This window comes from Bactrocera oleae, chromosome 3, assembly GCF_042242935.1.
Source record: "Bactrocera oleae isolate idBacOlea1 chromosome 3, idBacOlea1, whole genome shotgun sequence".
NCBI lineage: Eukaryota > Metazoa > Arthropoda > Insecta > Diptera > Tephritidae > Bactrocera > Bactrocera oleae.
The window spans coordinates 26,182,906-26,204,896 of record NC_091537.1 but is presented as its reverse complement, the minus strand read 5'-3'; the positions used below and the strand labels follow the sequence as shown (position 1 = coordinate 26,204,896).

General features: G+C 33.6%; 1 protein-coding gene across 2 annotated transcripts in view; it reads right to left on the bottom strand.

Moving 5' to 3' along the window:
• rdo (reduced ocelli) overlaps positions 1-21,115 on the bottom strand; it is a 166,376-nt gene extending 145,261 nt beyond the window's left edge. Inside the window, exon 1 of one of the 2 annotated variants that reach the window (XM_036374553.2) lies at positions 19,772-21,115. The gene's annotated coding sequence lies outside the window, so the exon portion shown is untranslated. Of the gene's footprint in view, positions 1-8,286; positions 8,390-19,771 lie in introns of those variants that run through there. The other variant, XM_070106312.1, reaches the window with a different exon arrangement.
• Between the last annotated feature and the right edge of the window lie 876 nt (positions 21,116-21,991).

Here is a 21,991-nt window from a genome sequence, read left to right as displayed (position 1 = left end):
TTAATCGAAACACATGTGAATATTCACACGTACATACTTATATGCATCGGCACACATATATACATGTGCTCGCACTTGTGCACGCTATTGGGGCGGCAGCATCTACAGCCGTGCGGCAAACCAAAAATAAATTGTCCTTTACCTTTCACAATTTTCTTTACGATTCCAACGAAATACCAGCACTTTGCTGATTTGTAGTAGTGGCATCCGTTTTAACTGCTTTTTTTAGTGTTTACATTTCTCTCGCTTGTATAAAATTTCTATTGGATGTAAAGTTGTTCATTTGTGTGTATTAGTCATATGAAAACATCATGTTTGTATATTATATATGTGAGTTTTCTGCAGTTCACTACATATGCACTTCGAATGGGACACAAAAATCGTTTTAAAACTACAAAACGCTTTCAATTTCTCTCTAACATTTTGCGATTTGAGTGTGAACAAGCTCAGTGACTATACTTATGTACATAGCTTCAATATAAATAGAAACGTATGCATAAAGGCTATATAAGTACATAAGTATATAAAAATGTCTGGCGAAACCTGTAAAGGAATCGCTTAATTTCTGTATTTAATGTAACTACCTCCAGTGCATTTCGAGTGAAGCAAATTCAACAAGTAAGAAAGGGACAAGTTCGGGTGTAACCGAATATTTTATACCCTTGCAACTTGCTAGGATCAAGGCTAGTGAAATAACCAAAATCATATACATATGTAGCATGTGGGAGGTTGGGTAATCCGTTGACCAATTCCACATTTTTTCGGCATTAAACTATGGTATATCCAGTATTATATGTTCAGTTAATTTTGCTATGATAGCTTACTCATGGACCAATATAAGTATACAGATATTCACGCCCCTCAATTTTATTAAGATAACTCACATATTAGCCGATATACTTATGTCAGCCGAAAGTTCGAAAATCTTTCTATTAGGTATATGGGGGCTAAGAGAAGTATTGACCCGATTCAATCCATTTTTGACATACAGTCATAATATTATCAGGAAACGATTCTCTCCGAATTCCAATTATATATCTCATACATTGAACGAGAATTTCGGTAAAAAGTCAGCCATAGACACACTTAGGTACACATTTTCGGAATATGGATGCTTGAACGCGACAACTTTTAGACTTGAGATGGCATATCTTGAAAGCACTCTTTTTGCAAAATTATATATCAATATATTCATTAGTACTTGATTTTGTACACAGGAAACTCAAAACCTCTGAGGTACCTTTGTACTAGCTTTAGTGGTTTGGAAAATATGCACATTAAATCTATTAAAGGACGGGGCCACTCCCACTTTTAAAATTTTTTTTATATTACACAATAATTCTTCAATAATGCGATTCGTTGTACTAAATAACAGTTGTATATATTATTTTGGACCTTGGTTATGGCAATTTATTAGTTTTTAGTTAATGGCATTTTATGGGCGTGGCAATAATCTAATTACGCCTATCTTCAATGTTAACCTTCTCATGGTGCCAGGAAACATGTGTATCAAGTTTCAACAAGATATCTCAAGTTTTACTTAAGTTACAGCTTGCCCAGTCAGACGGACAGACAGACAGTCACTCGAATTTCAACTCGCCTCTTCATCCTGATCATTTATGTATATTGTACATATAACCCTGTATCTAACTCTATTAGTTTGAGGTGAGCAGAACTAGTATGCTCTGTAGCAACACGTTGCATGAGTATACAAGTTAAGGAAATATGTTAGACGTCAGCCGTGACTTCCAAGTCCAGGAACGATTCTAAGACCTAGAGCTAATAAAACCACATATATATATATATAACATCAGGTCGAACAAAAAATATAAGAGAAGAAGATCCGGTAAGACTTTGGAAGAGCTCTGAGCTAAAAGTACCTATATGCCAAAATTATGGCTTATTCCAGGCTACTGGATCTACTGGTACCACTGTTAGGGGTAGTTGAAAGACCTCGAAAAGCTTTTGTTTTATGAACGTCAATTATTCAAATAGCCAGGGTTCGTTTTCTCTAATCACTTTGTTTTCGATACTTTGTTTATTTAAAAGTTTTATGTACAAGGGCTTGATTTTGATCGGTCAGGTTGTATGACAGCTATAGCTATTTTACAGTAGTCCTATATCGGGGTTCCGAAAATTTTCAGATTGCTGTTTCAAAAACTAAGGGACTAGTTCGCGTATTACTCAGAAAGGAGGAATGGTCGTCCTCGCGTGGTACGCATTCATAAAAACTGTTTGTGAATGCAATCGCAGAAATCCCCTTAGAGAACAGAAATGTTAAAACTTTTTCGAGTGATCTCCAACATGACAACGCGCCTGGAGCAAATTAAGATCAACAGATGCAAACGGCTTCTTCAGTAGCATGCAGTTAACGGCCAAGAAAATATTCTCTGTACCATGAAAAAATGTTTGCTGTTGAAGTTTTTAATAAGCAAAAACTTCCAAGGGTTCAACGTGGTCACCCTGTAGTTACTGTAATGGGTTGGTGTGCGGTCTGCTGTAAAGTCGTTACATCTCTTCACTTCGGAGTAAAAGGTGTTAAAACTGAGGCAAAGTGTACCCGCAGAATGTTTTGGCAGGCGTGGTAAAGCAGTTAAGCAATACTTTCTGCGAGCACTGGATTTTCCAGCAAGATTCTGCTCCTGCACACAAGGCCAAAACCACTGAACAGTGTATTAAAAGCAATATTCTTAGTATCATATCAGATTCATCAGATTTTAATGCATTTGACAAAAGTTTGTGGTCGGAGTTGGAGAACAGGGAATATCGAATTCCCCACAGAAATTTTGGAGCATCTCAAAAAATCAAAAAATCTTTAATTCGAGCAGCGTCGTCAATACCAATAAAAACTGTGTGTGCTGCTATAAATCAATGGCTGAATCGTTTGAGAGCTTGTATGAAAACCAAATCTGAAAGTTTTGAATAAAATTTTGTTCATCTCTCGTTTAAACATAACTATACTATGTACAAACATTATTAATTTCTAAAAAAATTTTTATAGTTTAATTTTTATAACGGCCTGAACATCTAACAGAACTCATGGCTTGCAACAGAAATTACGGCAGAACTAAGTACATATACTTAAGTACATTTTATAGGCTCTCCGACATTTCCTTTTAGGTATAACAAACTTCGTAGCAAACTTAGTATACCCTGTTCTAGTAATATAAAAATTATAAAATTAGTTGGCTTCATGACATCTAATAAATAAAATAACCATTATGTTATGGCATGTTTTCTATATAAATAATAAACTATTTATTTGGTAGGTAGTGAAAACAAGACAAGCTTCTAAGGACTTGATATGCATGCGACAAGAACTATTATTATTATTAACGAAAATGTATTGAATGTGGTTGAATCGGCGCCGCCTGACCGTTTGAAGGTTAAACAAGAAAAAACCTTTACTTCGGTTTCACCGAAGCTATAATACCCTTCAGAGATACAAAGGTTCCTTACAATAACTTGATTCAGACTTAATTTTTTGAATCGGCAATAAAAAATAAAATTTTTTTCCATGCAGGGACTTTACACCGATCGTTCAGTTTATATGATAGCTATATGACATAGTGATCCGATCTAAACTATTTCTGCGGAGATTATATTCTTGCCTTAGAAAATAACTCGTGCCAAATTTCGAGAAGATATTACGTCAAATAAAAAAGTTTCCCATACAAGGACTTGCTTCCGATTGTTCAGTTTGTATGACAGCTATATGCTATAGTGGTCCGATATCGGCCGTTCCGACAAATGAGCAGCTTCTTAGTGAGAAAAGGACAGGTACAAAATTTCAGATCAATGGCTTAAAAACTGACGGACTAGTTTGCATATATACAGACGGACGGACGGACGGACCGACAGACATGGCTAAATCAACTCAGCTCATCATGCTGATCATTTATATATATATTTTATAGGGTCTCCGACGTTTGGGTGGTACAAACTTCGTGGCAAACTTAATATACCCTGTTCAGGGTATAAAAAGTGTGGACAAAGCATAAATCGACCATAAATTGGTTGAAGCCATAAACACTTCCAAGGCTATAAACTAATTTCGTATTTCAGACAGCATCAAAAGTGTTGACAGAAAACCGTACAGGGTTCCATTTCAATAGCACCGTTTTGAATAAAATAAATAATTATATAATAACATAAACAAAGCGGTCACTTGACGCTGAATATGTGGTGCTTCCTGGAAAATATTTGTTTTGTTCTTATTTATTTTTAGCTATTTTGGCTTCCTTCTTTGTGTAAATATCGCACGCCAATATTATATTTTATGGAAGAAGCCAAAAAAATAAATTTTAATTTTTATTATAATCGTCTAAGATTGCGCGGCAATTGGACAATTTCAAAAACCGCCAATCACAAAGCGCTAAAAATCATTGTATATGCCTGGTAGCGGCTGCAAAAAATTAAAGCACCGCAACGAGAGACGGGCCTTGCCGACAGACGCGTAAATAAATTGGCATTTTTGGTAGGTATTTTGAGTTTGCCATCTCTCTTGTTTGTCAGCAGCAGACACTTTTCAATATTGTAAGTGAGCTGTTGTATGTATTGCCGCTTTTGTTGAATATGCTTTTGTTTATTTAACGTGCATATATCAAATAGGGAAATCTACTGTAACTAGTTCAATTCCAACTAATATTGACCACCATCCCAGCGAGAGAATTGACCTTTTCCTTGACAGGTTTTGGTCAAAAATATACCAGTCTCTTTAGGACTAGAATGTAAGTTCAAAATAAATATATATAACTGTCTTTATTTATCATTTCTCTGCTCTCTATTTTTGGGCATTGCTCTATTGTCAAAAAATTTACAAGTGTAAACGATAATGAACTGGATATAAGAGAATTTACGCTCGGTTATCTTAGTAAAATTATGAACGTTTTATTCAATGGCACCAAATTTTGTTTCTATGATTTTAGACAAAATTTGCTATTGTGAATGGCTAAATACCCAAAAATCTGCCAAAAATGGCACTCCAATATGTGTTATTACTAAATGTAGGAAGTACTCCTTAATAACAGACTTTCAATCGTTTATTTTAAATGCAAACTAGTTCTCATCCGACCAGTGTGTTGCTTCATTGCACGCTACTTTAACATGGGCAGAGGTGTGTGTATGTGTGTGTGCGTAGCTTTGTTTACATTTTCAACGATAGCCAGCGGCAAAATGTTTTCCTTGCTACATAAATATATACATACCATATTTGTTCCTTTGTATAACTGTTTTTTATATTTCTCCGTCCTTTATCAATTTGCTCCAACGCAACCCACAATTGATAAGCCAACAATGTTGCATGACGTCGGGGTCGCGGTCATGACGCGACTGCGGCAAAAGCTGCCGCCAGTGTCAGCAGAGATCCTTTGTCATTGGCAACTTTTGCTCACCGCTCTTTTCTTTTTGCCACAATTTTCAATTGTTGTAGTTATTGTTGTGGATTCTTGGCTTGGCAGCAATCGACCGCAATAACCACAGTTATTGTCGCCAACAGTGACAGCTCCGCAACTTGGCAGCAGCGATCGAGCACCAACCGACAACGCAGCAATGACAGTCATCACTCTGTCAAAGTGACAAATTGGGTCGTTTGCTCGCCTGCTTGACAATGTCGCAAGCAAACAAGTGCACATTTATACATGTATGGTAAGTTAGTGTGTACTAACCTCACGAGAGCACTCGGACAAATGTACTTATGTATATAAACGAGACATATGTACGAGCTTGTAGGTATGTGAGCGCGTGTTTTTATTTGAAAAATTGTTTAACTAATGTTGGTCAGCGTATATTTTTTACTAAAATATATCGCTTTCTTCCCAGTTTTAGTTCTCTTTTTTACCTAGGCAGCATGTTGTTTAAAGCTTTCTACTTCGTATATAAGTACATATGTATATCGGGATGTTCGTCAAGCGTGGTAACCCACATTTAAAGGTGCCTTATAATGTCAAATAAACAAGGAACATAATTGGATTCAGATTTTCCTTGTAACCACCATGACAGGTATAATGAAAATTTTTTATTTATATATATACACAAAATATATACTTTAAAAAATATTTACAGACTTGTTAACATTTGTAGCTTTTTTTCTTTTTTTTTTTAATTCCACTATATGTTTTTTCACGTAGATTCATAATTTAGTTAATTAAAAAATCATCAAAGCGAACTTGGGCTTTTTTACAATGATATTCAACGTATTTCCAGTTATACTCTTATTAAACGCTAACCTAACTACTTAAACAGATCAATACTTCTCAATATATACATGAGGATATTCTCACAATAACAGGTAGTGCCTGAAATTATCGAAACTTTGTCAACCTTTTTGACAAAGCAAACAAACAGAAACGTCACCACTTCAGCTGGCTTCTAAAGAACTTGTTCATATGAAAGGTAAAAATGTTGAAAAGATCATAAAAGAAAAAGTCCGAAAAGTAAAAATAGTAAAGTAGACAAGAAAAGTTATAGAAAAGTGAGAGCCTTATTTTACTCATAACTTTGGATGCCCTAACGCTCAACTCGGAGCAGGCTTAGATGGGCATTTCTGCAGATGCCCTTTTGCATTAGGTTACCTACTTTCCTCACGTCTTATTCTGCCTAACTTCAAAGCACAATCTCTCACTGGGTAGCGAGGAATGTGTTCACCTCAGCCTGAATATCATTGCAGTCTGCTTAAGGATGATGCTTGGGTAAAAATATTGTCCATACTTAGAGAGCACGCTACAAGTACCGAAATGAAATCTGGATATATTTTCAACGACTTTCAACCACTGAACCAAGTTTTGAAGAGTTATTTTTATAATAAATAAATTCCCTGTTCAATCCGATGGTACTATCATCACCTACAAGTATATCCAATATAAATTAAACAAGTAAGGAAGGGCTAAGTTCGGATGTAACCGAACATTTTATACTCTCGCAAAGTCAAATGGTATACTCGTTTGAGATTTCTTTGTGGATTGACCGATATTTTCGGTAGAAGGTCAACTATAGGCACTGTGGTCCACATATTCAGTACCTAGGGGCTTGAACAGTTTTGGTTCGATTTAGACAATTTTTGGCCACAAGGCCAAATTATCAGAATGCCGAGAAGAGTTGAAATCCGAGTGACTGTCTGTCCATCCGTCTGTCCGTCCACCCATCCAAGCTAAAGTAAAAATTAAGACATCTTTATTAAACTTGGTACACATGTTCATTGGCACCATAAGAAGTTCGGTATTGCAATCAGACCACTGCCACGTCCACAAAACGCCAATAATCGATTTTTGTCGATACAAGCAAATTTTTTATATTGTAGTTTTTTACCTTATATAAAATTAAATGTAACATTACTTTTAAGGTTAGAGTGCATATCTTTATTTTCTATAATAACTATGCTTATAGTAAATACACATTTTATATGCGATTTAACAAAATAAAAAATCCTTTTTTATTTTAATAGGTTTTAAAAATAAGGAACCAATAACCTATTTTTGCATACGATCAATGTCTTTTTTAAACGGATTTTTCTGAAACTAATTTACCGTCTAAGGCTTTTTTGATGGCTCTGGACTTACATACCTAACGCCGTACTCATCACATTATCTGGAGAAAATCTTTTTTTCGTTCTCTGCATTGAACTCATTTCAATTGCATTTCACTGACCAACTTTTATATGCTATAGAATGATCAGACTGTGAAAGCAGCTATTAAAACACGAATTTAATGAAAGCTCTTGCTAGATAGATTTTGAAGTTAAGGAAAAAATGAACTACAGAAATATTATATTTAAAGAACTAGCGACAACATAGGGAAAATTCTTTTATCGAGATATTTTGTTTATTGCTGATATATAATATTAACATTCATCGTAAATCAATAATAAAATAATTTGTATATATTTATGTAAAACTTCATAAACGCAAGTTTTGCAAAACTTCACTTTGTTCCATTATTTGTTGGTTATCCGGGTCAGCGTAATCTTCAACTTGGTTGTCACCGTGTGTGGCAAGTGGGACTGCGTATTGATTTACATATTTGTTTTGATTGGTTCTGTGATGCTGTCAACTGTAGTTTTGTATATACATACATATATGCATGTATACTTGAAACAGAAAAACCAAATAAATATTGTACACATAACGACATAAGTGGTAAACGCACGCTTAAACTCTTTAACAGCAGACACTATGTAGCGCATGACATATCATATTTCCTTAAAATAATAAAAAATCGAAACAATATACATACATTCATATATGAAATGTAAAGAGTAATAAAAGTCGTGAAAGAAACATATACACATACTTGTATGTACTCTCATAAACTCTTGGTTTGCTGTCGGAGTCTGTGGCTATGTCCTCGTGTCGAACGAAGTCTGCTGACAAATGTGTGTGCCTGGAACAAATCATCCGTACTGATGTTACATTTCCACTTCATTTGTTTAAATATCCATTTACACATGCTGACATACATACATATTAAATGCCAGGATATAATATCCGTGTGAAATAATTAATAGGAGCGTAAATATAAGTACAAGTGGGGGTATGCATACATTATCTGTTTTAAAGCTTATAAGGTTAAATGCCGATTAGATTGAAATTGTCATGCATCTATTAAATTATATGTTTTGAAATGTTTGCTTATAAGTTAATACAGATACATATGTATATACGAATGGTTCGTATTTAAATAAATTAAAGCAAATTTCAAGTTGCCTTAACAGCTATAGCAATGAAATGGAATAAAACTTAAATAGTGTCAGATTCCTTATAAATTCCAAATTACTTAAGGAGGGTTAATATAAAACCAGAAAACGTTATATTCGGTTGTACCCAAGCTATAATAACTTTACAAAAAAAAAGTTTCCTACAAGAAACTGGTTTTAATCGATCAGTTTGTATTACAGCTATGCGAGGTGTGTTCAAAAATAGCGCGAGATTTCGTTTTTTGAAAAAAAATAATAATTATTCATTCGTCTTCATTAATGTTGCTGCCTTTAAAATATTCTCCGTTCGATATAATGCACCCATTGCAGCGCTTCTTAACTTTTTAAACTCGACTTTTATACTCTTACAACATGTTGCTGCAGAGTATAATAGTTTTGTTCACCTAACGGTTGTTTGTATCACCTAAAACTTATCGATTTAGATATGGGGTTACATATTATATATAAATGGTCAGGATGAGGAGATGCGTTGAAATCCGCGTGACTCTCTGTCCGTGCAAGCTGTAACTTGAGTAAAAATTAAGATATATTGATGACACTTGGTAAACATATTCCTTCGCAACAAAGTAAGGATAAGTTCGTAGATGAGCGTAATCGAACCTCTACCCCGCCCATAAAACGCCATTAACCGAAAACGTATAAACTGCCATAACTAAGCCGTCGTGACACCGCCCACTTTTAAGTCACATATCTCGGGACTTTACGCCTTATACGAATATATTGGTGATGATATGTGAGGTACCTTACTGAAACACAGGGGGCATCTGTTTCTACTAACAATATGGTAATGCCCAAAATAGATAAAATCAGATCAATACTATACCTTACTCTTATATACCTAATGAAGGAATATATCCGTCAATTTGTAAGATATATTAGCAAAATAAAATTGCATATACTTTAGTTTAATTCCAAAATTGTGCGATATTAATGTGTTATAAATATAATAATTTCCGTTATTCTAGCAAACCTTTTTATATTAATGTTTTAGCGCTGAACATGATTGGAGTTGCCCTATACCTTGGTCTTAATCTCATATCAAAAGAATTTGGTGATCTTTAAACTATTAAATTAATAATTTTTTTAATTAACTTAAACTAAATAACGCACACCATTAAATTTCATTCCAATTGACTTCTTCATTTCAAAATAAATAGGCTTACTCTCAGTATGCAAACATCGAAAAACAAAGAAACAATAAATCGTCCTTTAATTCGAAATACTTTTATTTAATTTAAATTTTTTTAAAGCATTTTTGTAATGCAACCTTAATCAATTGGTAGCTTTTATACAGCGTAATAAAATTGCTTGTATTTCTTACCTACTACAGGTGGTAATTGAGCTCAGCAATGGCCCGAGGAGTGCTCATGTACACCTAACTCAACACAGAACTTTTGTTGCAGTGCCTGAATGATTGAGAGCATGTCAAATAAGCCTTTTGTGGTCTTTTTGAGTGTATCTTATTCGAGAAATGTTGCAGAAAGTTCTTTGCGAAAATAATTTAAGTGTTGAATATTTTTATTTTCTTCACTTAGTTAGTTTCTCCACCGAAGTTGCATGGCGAGTCACTCGTATAGTTTATGGTAGAAAGTTTGTGTAGCTCTTATGCTCTTGTTATTTGAGATGTAATGTTTGCATAGGAAATGCAATCTTAAGTTAAATTTAGGAATTTGTGCATTTCAAGTGTGCACTTTTCGATTTTCACACTTTAAAATAACAATTATTTGATTCTGTTGTTTATTGCATCAAGATTATAAGCCATTACAGACATGAGGCTATTCTCAAAAGTGAGACAAAACTGTCTGCCTGCTTTTCGAAATTTTTAGTCACATTAAAATAAGGATTCTAATTTCATGTTTGTTTTTTCCTGAATATATTATATGCGGAAGTATAGCTTAACAGTGTGAAAAAGCAAACACTCATTAATTGATTTTTGGAGAGCCACCCTACATATATGAATACATTTTATGTACTGTTGAATTATATGTGGACACTTATACCTACTATATCCAAAATATTTTGTAATAAGTGGCAACTCAGAAAATATGATGTAAGAATTTTTGAGTCTGCTAAAAAAGGATAGAATGTTGCAACTTTGGAATATTAATTTGTATATATGGAAAATGTAATTGTTTCATAAATAAATATGAAAAGAAAATGTAAGGCTTAAGTACCTCCTTCTACCTACACTTTCTTTAAACAATAATGGGTGCGTCATGTGGAATTGGTTCGACAAGTTTTAAACACTTTAAAGCAGTAAAATAATAACTATGAATATGTTCAAACAGAAAAATGTTTTACACCGAAATGACCGTATAACCGTATAAATTCTACATGCAAATCGTTGAGCCCATTTCTCACTTCTCGCGGCATTAATATTCAAAATTTGTGAAAGAGATGATACAGTTAAGATAGCTAAAGTGCCGTTTTACGACTGTAAAGTATTTAAAGGTCCGCAGTTGCTTCGATACCATCTCTAATATTTATCCAAACGAATCCAAACATTGTATAGAAATGGATACGAACGGATGTTGACTATTATGTGTATCCGTAAATGAGTGGATATGTCTTCACGATGACTGGATTCAAAAATATGGCGCGCTATGTTACAACATGAATAAAACTATATGTTCCTGCACAAAAAGTCTCCGGACATTTGATGTCCAAAATACTTGACAGAGTTTAAAAGTTCATCCAGATCTCCAGATTTGACTTCCATTGTCTACTCTTTGGGCGGTTTCTTGAAGCCTCAGATCAAAAACCTATAAATCATAAAGAATCCATTCAAATAAAATTATCTCAAATTTAAAAGGCGCTACCGTTCTGATATAAAATATTGCACTCTTTACCTATAAATCTTATTTAATCGTAGAGGTATGTGCTTATTGCGAATTTGTTCATCTTTTATATTCTAAACATTCTGATAGTCGAATTTTTCAACAATTAATCTAGGCGTTGAGAAAGTTTGTACACTAACAATGCTTTACTATTTTAACCACTCTGTGTATCTTTCTTAATGAAACTGCAATCAATAGAAATTCTTTCGAAATTCCAGCATGAAAATTTTGTAATTAGAAAAAGAGTATGCGACGAAAGCAGATGTAAATAGTTATTATTACTTTCGAATGGGCAATGAGCATGGGGATAGGCCAAGGTGGCAGCAAAAGTTTTTTGCGCAGTGTCTGCTGAGTTGATTTTTTCTACTATTTTTTAATCAAAAATACATGCCAGCTGGGAATCAACGTCGACAGTCTCGTTTTATGTAGCAATACTGTCCGTGACCTTGACACTCAAGTAACATATTTTCTACCTATTCAGATGAAAGTATGTTTCATAACATATGCCACGGCACAACGCCCTAAGTTATGCTTTCCTCCTGCTGCCACAGCAATTTTGATGTCTTGATTAATTATATCAAAAATATAAATATATGTGAGAAAGAAGTTTTTTAAAGAGATAATGTGCTATTATAAACTGGAGACATACATTTGCAATACTACAACGAAAGCAAAGAAAGCAACACATTTCAAACTAATGCAGAAGAACAAATATTTGCCCAACAAATTTTGAATGAAAAAAGAGCATTTCCGTAATAAATTTTCCCACATTCAATTTTCAGATGTTTTTGATTAGAGGATTGCAAGTCAAAGCCGTGTCTACGTCCCGCCATCCTCTTTGCAAAGTGTTTCTCGTGAGATTGATAAGGCATTTTCGCATCAGCAGTTTTGAAAAGAGGAAACCGACTTGAAAAAATAACGGATGATGGGAAAGGGAATTAGAGGAAATGTGGTAAGAGAAATATGCATAAAAAAGCAACTTCTAGCAAGTTCTAGACGGCAAGTGACTTGCGCTAACTTGAAGTGACTCGTAGAACTACACTTATACTTGTTAATATATATATATATTATATATACATACATACTGTATTGGAGAGCACACTGGTTTAAAATGAATACTGGCTTTGCATTTTAACAAAAATAAGATAAATTGGAAGGAATACAGGAAAACCGAAAAATATTTTTTGTTTCAAAGTTCTAGTGTATAAACTAGCAAATTTAAATATATTAATAATTTAACCGTTCATAAGCTTCTTTTAGATTTTAAATCTAGTAAAAATTCAGTTTAAAATTTAAACAATTTACTGACACCCAAGCTCAACGTAAAAGTGTTACGCGTGAGAGAGAGAGAGCCGGAAGCTCGCATATCTTCATATCCGGCTTACGAGGGCTAGAAAAATTCTGACTGATCGAATAACTTAGAGACAAAATGCTGAAATTCAAAAGAAACAAGAATATTCCTTTAAATGTTAGTAAATAAAGTAAATACATTATCTGTGCATTGTTTTGTGTAATGAACTTAGTCTGATTTCGAAGAACATTTTGCAAAAGATTGTAGAAAAGGTTTTTCTGATGCTTTTTTGCAAAATTTTAAAATTGAAAACTGTAAGGCGGAGGACCTTCCCGTATATAATTAAGAGCTCAGGCTTGAAGAAACTTTATTGGAGGTGTCTAAAACCCTATTTTTCATTTGTACCAAGCGCAAAAAAAAGGATCGCCATAAACTTCCAACAAAATCCAACCACTTTCGACTGAAATTTCTTCATATATATTAAATTAAGAAAGGGGAATTCCCTTCAAAAGAAACTTCTCAGTCATAAAGTTCGATATATTTGAGTGAAAAGAAATTATTTTTATTACGAATATAAATATATTGTATTCGATTCCCGATTGTATTCTATGTAAGGAGTTTAAAGGATTGGCGGGATACCGTGCACTTTTATGTGAAATTCTATACCTCTAGGTTGACTCGTACAATTTCAACTAAATTCGTTACGTAACTCTAATTGTTTTCTCTTTTCAGTAAATAAATCAAGCACCAATCAAGATATCGGAAAAAAACTTTGCACAAATACAGCCACTCCAATGTATGACCTACCCTACCTCTCTTATACTACATATTACCCTCATTATTCACAAGTGTTCTTAAAGATAATGAAATTGCTATACACCTCCTTAATAAAATATGTTCCGATTCTCTGGTTGTCTTTTTCCTTATATACCCAATATATTGAATTTAATCCCTTTGGGTTAAGTTTTATCGTATATATCACTCTTGAGTTAATTAGTGTGATTTTAGTAGGAATATTTCCAACACGAAGCAAAATGTAATTATATAACAAAGTGAGTCAGGGTGAATACTCAAAGCGGAAATTTATATTTCATATTATACTCGTGTGTTTAAAATACTACCGTTGTACATATTTTGTAAGAAAACACATATTATTTAAAATTTATTCTGGGGAAGGTATTCCCATTTCGTTGTCTATACTATAAAATATTAATCCGAAGCAAATCTCTTTTGAATGAGATGTATATGAATCTAGTGAACTAATATTATATATATATTTATATATTTATATATTTATATATAATATAAGTTTAAATGCGTGCACTATTGTATACAAGAGTGAAGCCATAAAGCTCTGATTATATGAGTGTTACAATAAATTTATTTAAAATATATTGCATAAAATTTTTCAATACATATTCGAATAATTTATTTTAAATGTAGATTATTTCTCCCCCTTATTTTCATCACCAACTGTTTGTTTGTGTTTGCTTTTACTTGCCGGAAAACACATAATGCAATTTGCTTTCGGGAATGTTGCAGAAACTTAAACTTGCCTGCATACAGCCCCGTGCATATACAGAAGAGAGAGCACACACAAAAGAGCAATTGAATAATAAATGTCTGTGCGCCCTAGAATATGCTTCATGTCGCTTTCATAAATCAAATTAACTTACACTTATTTTGTAGCGTGTTCGCATTGTACAATAGTATTTATAAAAGCGTTATAAGCGCAAATAGGATTATAAGTGAGGACGAACTTGTGGGTTTACGTGGGCGTACACCGAAAGGGTTTTAGCATACTGGCGAGCAGTGAGCAGCAATAGCGTGGTATGAGACCACTTACAGGCACAGTCACCATACATGCACACACATATGTAAATATTAACTCAAGTGTAGTAGTTGTGCGCATATTAATCATACAAGCTATTAATCACCAAACAACATTGTAAGTAATTGATGCGCGATGTGCAAACAAAAGGATTCTGTCACCGCTACATACAGGGACGCTCCCACAAACATAAGTATGTGTGTTTGTAACGTAAATAAATGCTCGGCTATAACAATGAAGTTGATTGGTGGGCGTAAAAGCATTTTCACAATTGCGAAGTTATGTATCTGCTCACATGTCTTTGAAAGGATATTTGAAAGAATAGATTTGCTCGTGTGCGCGCCAATCTATTCAATACTGAAATAATTTATGCTGAATACAAGTATATCCGCTTTTGAGCGTATAGTTTGATCTACTAAGATACTAAGATAGCACTTTAATGAGGTCACTGACACTAGGTAGAAGAGTACTTAAGTAATGGGGTTTCAGGTGTATTTCGGTTGATAAATGTCTTTCATATTTTACGCATATAGAGAGTGATATTTCTTAGAATGCTATATTTCGGTAGCATTTAAGTCTGTGTTACTTAATTAAGTATTAATTAATTTTCAAATAGAAGCTATTGTTATTACTTTTATATGACGATATTTTAAAATTGGAATGGAAAGAAATAATAAAGGTATCCTACGAAGGTATAAAAACGAATAAATGGAGAGAGGTTAGAAAGAGAGCTGTATTCCAGTGTTATCGTAAATTAAATAAACTAGCATATGGAAAGAATATTAAGAATATATTAAATATATAAATTCGTTAGATGTGCACACAAAGATTTTATGAACCGAAACACCCAAATGTTTGGCACTAAAAAAATAAGCCACATTGCTTATTTGGTTCCATTACAATACTAAATTATCTAAAACTACCCCTTTTACAGCTATATTACATAAGGTTGATACCTTATATTTTAAAATACTTATTACATCATGTACAATAGGTTCCACGCCTATAGCAAACCTGATAGATGCCTCTCTAGCTATTTATTTATATATTTAAATTTCTTTTCGTTTTTATATTGTTATAAAATCATCTAATCTAACTGACTTAGTAATATTATTTACTCTTTTTCTGCGAAATTTTCACTATTCAATTTCATGAAATGCCACACATATTTATTAATATATTGATTGATATATATTCGATGCCAAGTCAACGGGTAGATCGAAAAGCACAGTAATAGGTGGAGCGGGCTAGAAGAAGATCTGATCTTGAGGAAAATATTTATACCCAATTTTCTTAGATAACTCACGTTGAAATTAATTTTTTATTTGTCCTCCATTTTGCTTATTAACAAGTCGCAAGGAATCGTTGAGCGTTTATTGTCTAAATTTATAAAATTCCTAGTTTTCTCATGGTAAATTGTACACTGTAAACTGGTAGATTCAAGCCTCGGCAAGGCAGTAGCTATGTTTCTTCGTGCGCCTGATGACTATATCATATTTTTAAAGCCAAAAAAAGTTGGAGATGCATTACTTTCTTTTAAGCAAAAGTAAATAAAAAATATGTCCATATATTTTTATACTCTCACACACTGTCTGTCACTTCAGTTCACTTAATTAAGCGCAAATTTTCCGCAGTGTCATGCTGAAAGCAACATCAAGCGCCGGCCTTTCGGCTTACAGCTGTCATAAAATCTTGCGGCGACACGATTAAATATTCTCTTTAATGTCCTTAGCTTTAAGTTAAGAAAGCACTGATCATGACAAAGTGTAATGCAAAATTTATCAATCAGTATTCACTTTTAATGGCAGACGATGAGCATCCACCGGATGTCCAGCAAAGAGGTAGAAAGGGTGTAAGGGAGCTTCAGTAGCTTCTACCAATATTTATTACACCCGCCAACAAAGTACTCGTCAGTATTCCCCTGGACCTTCACTTATTGGCTTCCCTTTAAGAGCCTTGGAACCCAGTATTTATTTATTTATAGACTCAAACTCACTGTTACCTACATGTAGGTGTTTTTCATTTTCACTCAGCCAAAAGACAGACGTATGGAGCAATCTTAACGTCTGACCGAAAATAACTTTGCTGCTGCGCCTTTCGCTGCATGCTTATTTTAACAATGCATACTTTGCAGCTTCTCTGTATATACGTTGTAACTGTTGTTGTGGTTGTATTTTATTTTGTTTGGCTTCTGACAGGATGCTTAAAAATTCCGACAAAACCAGCATAGGCAGCCTACCTTTCGCCACTGTTGCCGAACCTACAGCTAGCGATGTGGCGCACCTGAGTCATATACTTGTATTGCGGGCGTGATGACTTTTGAATTGGACTAAACAGGCGTATTTGCTTGAAAATGTACCGTAAACAATTTCATACATGTATTTGTGTGTGTTTTTTTAACTACATGAAAGGCGTGAAAACAAATCTGCTTAGAAATCTGCCTAATTTTATGCATAAATAATGGCATGCTCGTTTACAAGGATTATGTGTCAGTGTGTTGCGTCTGCAATCTTTTCTGATTTTATCAGGTGTAAAAAGTTTTAAGTTTCAGAAAACTTTACACGGCAAAATCAAAAAGTGTGCTTGAACCCCTTAAGGATTAAACGACTGTAGATCTTCGAAAAAACAATGCTGACGATGATAATTATAATTATGTCGGTCATTTTATATGTATATAATTAGAATTCATGAAAAAGCTTTGATATGAAATTACGGTTGTGAAGGTGGTTTATTGTAGGCTGATCATCATTTAAGGTATAGACGTCGCAGGTTTATTGCCCAACTTTATTATACAACGCGAAAATGTTCTCATTTTTACTATACAAAAACTTTTTCCTAACATTAAAACTAAAAAATATATAAAATATGATATATAAAAATTCAATTCTTCTTCTATTAAAATAATTATTTAAAACATTTTAAAAGTTAAGAAACCATTTGCCAATATTTTAACAAAAAGTAATAATATAAAATAGTAAGTCATCAAAAAAATTCAAGAATATAAATAATACTATTCGATAATCGATTTACCATTCAATAGTTTAATGTAGATATAAAAAAATTAATGAAAAATTAAAAAACAACAAATTTTAATATTATATTCAATTAATAATCCTTGTTTTGATATAAAATATTGTATTTATATAAGTTCTGGAAAAAAATGTTCATCAATTTCGTACACAACAATTAGTAACTGCTTCCACTAGAAATAAATACACCAAACCTTCTCATGTTTTGAGCCAATTACGTAAATTGCAAAACGAAAGGTGAGAGTTGTATTGAGTAGTGAAATCAATCATTAATGATTTTCTTTCATACTGGCCCTAAAGTAAAATGACACAGTGAATGCGATTCCAATTTATATTTTGAGTTGAGTTAACTTCTTTGAATTCAATATAACAACGAATTCTTTCACATTTTTGTAAAGCGTGTTCAGGCTTCGTGTCCACTTTGTTAAGCGCGGTTTTATTCAATTTTATTAAACTTCGTCACCACGCAACCGCTGGGACGAAACAGTCGAGGACAATTTTATATTCAAACGATTTGACACAAAAGAACTTAATTAGGTCGCGCTGCCATTTGGAATTGTCGCACTACTGAGAACAAAAAAAAAAAAAAATTCTGCAAATTATGTTTTCAGTAGCCGTAATGAAGCGTCAATTTAATTGAACGTACATAATTACTTTGAATCAAAAAATAATTTTTAAAGGCTGATACAAAAACTAACGGTAAAGTATAGTATTGTAAACCGTCGAACTTTTTATTGGCTAACAGAGTAATGACTGAGACCAAACCAGTTAACAATTGTCGTCATTTTTATTCCCTGCACAAGGTACAGTACCTATAGTTGACTTTTTACCGAAAATATCGGTCAATGTGTAAGATATATATTGTAATTGAAATTCATATAATAAAATAAAAATTTTGCGAACATCTGAAGTAGTTTCCCAGGCTTTGATCCTTGCAAGTTGCGAGTGTATAAAATGCTCGGTTACATCCGAACTTAGAACTTCCTTACTTGTTACAGATGAGTTAAAATTGAATTTATTTGGATCTGATTGTCGTCGATTTGTATGGCGTAAAAAAGACTAAGCGCTAAAAGATACAAAATTAAATAATATTGTCATTGTGTGGTGTGTAGTGCAATGTTTTCATCAAAGAAATTATGTAAAGAATGGACAACTACTACTTAAAAACTAATTTGACTCCGTCAGCAGCTAAACTCAATTTAATAATATTCAGGAAATATGGGCAAATATAACTCCTGAACTTATATAAAATTTGGTGCATTCTATGAATAAAAGTCTGCACGCTATGATAGAGGGTAAAGGTGTACATACAAAGCATTTTCTTGCAAGAGTGTTTAAAATGTAAATTAATGCAAACTATAATTAACCCGAATTGGAGGTTTTACTATATAGACTAATTGAATTCCATTTCGAACTTATATCTCATTTGAACTTGGTAGTTTGATTCGACATTATATAGTCGAAGGAAGAATCATTATTTCGAACGTGTGTGTGTTTCAATTGCATGCAACTGCAATGTGAATAAAGAGCACACGCACTGCGAGCTGTACTTGTCAGATTTCTGATGAAAATCAGTGTATATTAAACTGCACTATAGTTCTAAGCATCATCTGTTAGCCCTTACACATGCCCTTTTAATTTAAAAAACTTTCATGGCAGGTCACTTCTAAACCAGATTTGATTCAAAAACTTCACAACGCAAGCCACTTATTTGAAAAGAACATTGAAAAGTCGTGCTTTGAAAGCGAATATAATGAATAAAGCTTCTTACAGCGAATTACAAGTTTCTCCCGAAAAGTGGATTTATAATGTAAACAATAGCAATGGCGCCGAATTCTAAACAGTCTACAAATATAAATTTCGACGAAAAAAATGCCTACAAAACATTGCCTCTGTAACGTTTGCCCTCTCTTCGGGGAGCAAATGCTTTATTTGAGTGCACATCACTTAACAATACCTAACAAAGGCACTAATACGCTTTGATTACTATTATATTATTTATTTTTGCTGCCTTTCTTCTCTCTATCCGGAAAGCTCATTGGTAACTTATTGCCTACTTCAGTTAGTACTCACTTTGCATACGTTTAGGCGCGTTACTAAACCCGTAAGGCGATGCCAATGTCAGGATACTGATACTGTGATGGAAGCAGCTTACAAAAATACAGTTAAATATGCTGCTTATACGAAAATTCCGCGTTCTTTTTATGTAGATAACTAACTTCTTTGATTTCTTTTGTTTTCGATGCTTTTTTATTTTGACATTCACAAACACTAATAACTTATGTATATGTGCTTAATGTTGTGGAAAATCTATTTATGCGTTTTCTAGGTTTAAGAAGTTTTAGCACAAGTAGCTTATAAATACGACGACACACAGTCACATATAAGTGGAATGACACACTACTAAAACGCAAATAAAAAAGTTTTCGAACTATAAAACTAATTTTTGAGAACTTTAATTTTTTATTATTTGTACAATTTTCATTCAACTATTCGATTTTATTTACAATATTACTATTGTTTACTTGTTTTCTCTTATGAATGTCCACTTTATATTACCAGTTATTTTATACAACACTATTTCTTTTATTCATACCCCTTTTTACTTAAAAAAAGATTCAAAAATTTGCTGATTAATACGCAACACTTCTCACAACATGCTGCATAGCTTTCGATCTTTCGTCAACAGAGTAGCAGTTCGGCAAACTTTTAGAACATAAGAAAACAATAACAAACAAACTTAAGGCATAAGTTTTCTGCCGAATTAGCAAATTGTGCATACAATTCGTTTGTTTTCCAAACAAGTATTTTTATTTCTTTTTTTTTTACTTTTTTTACTTTTTGTTCGATCACATTTTCCTTGCAATGTCATTAACAAATTTTTACCCAAAGTAAGAGCTTTACATATATACCACTATATTATTAAATAAATCACTTGGCTTAAATTGTATGTTGTGTACTCATGTAGTTTTTGCGGTCACAAAGGTACTTGAGAACTTAACTTCAGAATTTCACTCAATTAGCCTCCGTTACAACTGCTTACAACTTTACACACATGGTTTGTGCTGGAGCCAACATCTTAAATCATTTAAACACTTTTTAAATTGTACATAACCTCAAAAAGTACTCCTGTACAGTTAAATGATTATGAGTGAATACAATTTCATTAAATTGTCGATTTCGTTTGAATTGGATATCCGCTACACAGCCGACAATTACAACGCGTTTGACAGTGACACTGACAACGGCGACAGCAACGACAATGACGCTGACAACGACAACAATCACATACGCATACGAAGGCAATGTGACGAAAATGTTGACGACTTTTTCCGTTTTACTCACGCGTAATCGTTAACGTTCACTACCGTTCACTTTGAATTGACGTTAACTACTGGAAATGCTGTTAGCCATGAAGTTGCTGATAAACGTAAGAACTGCGCGCAAGGCAGCCAGCAGCAAAAATTCACTCACCAGCACGCATTGTATCTGAGCAAAGGGGCAACATGCGTCGCATGCGGCAATACGAATGTTTGATACGACACGACTACGACAACATAACAGCTAACCTACGACAAGCTAGCCGCCCGGCGGTCTACAAAACCAGTCGCTATGAGGCTAATGCAAGCATTAACATCAAATACCAGTAGCCATCAAACCAACAGTAAATAGCGCTTACATGAAATGCCTCCGCTTCACTCACAACTTCGACTGTACCGAAGCGCATAATGAAACTTCATTTGTGTGAAGGCGATGTTTTTCCTGTGCCGTTGCTTCGGTACAGAACGGTTGAGTGCTGGTGTGAAGGCTAAGTGAGCACTTCACAGCTCTCTGTTAAACCATGCTGTTATTTTAGGCTGCTTATTGCGAAGTAACAGTTTCGGCTTAAGAGGTATTATATTGGACTGGTACTTAGTAATACCATTTATAATTTTATTATCTTATGAAGTTCGAGGTTTAAAATATTTACATGGAAAATTTTATTGCAACTACAGTAGCGCACAAAATGCCCAACATCTATTGAATGGAAAGGTGCACCAAATTTTGGAACACCTGATAACTCTTCTTTCTACTGAATTTAGTATCAGTAATCAGTAAGGTATTTTTTTTTTACCCGAACGTTTTAATTTCATCCTTTTGATTTACAATTAGTCAAGCTTTAACCAGTTTCAGCCAACAGACTTTCGAAATAATAACTTCAATAACTATATTTTAAGATATGCCTACAAAATCTGGACTAATAACTATATTTAAATCAAAAATCCCATCCCAGGAAAGAAATGATTAAATCAC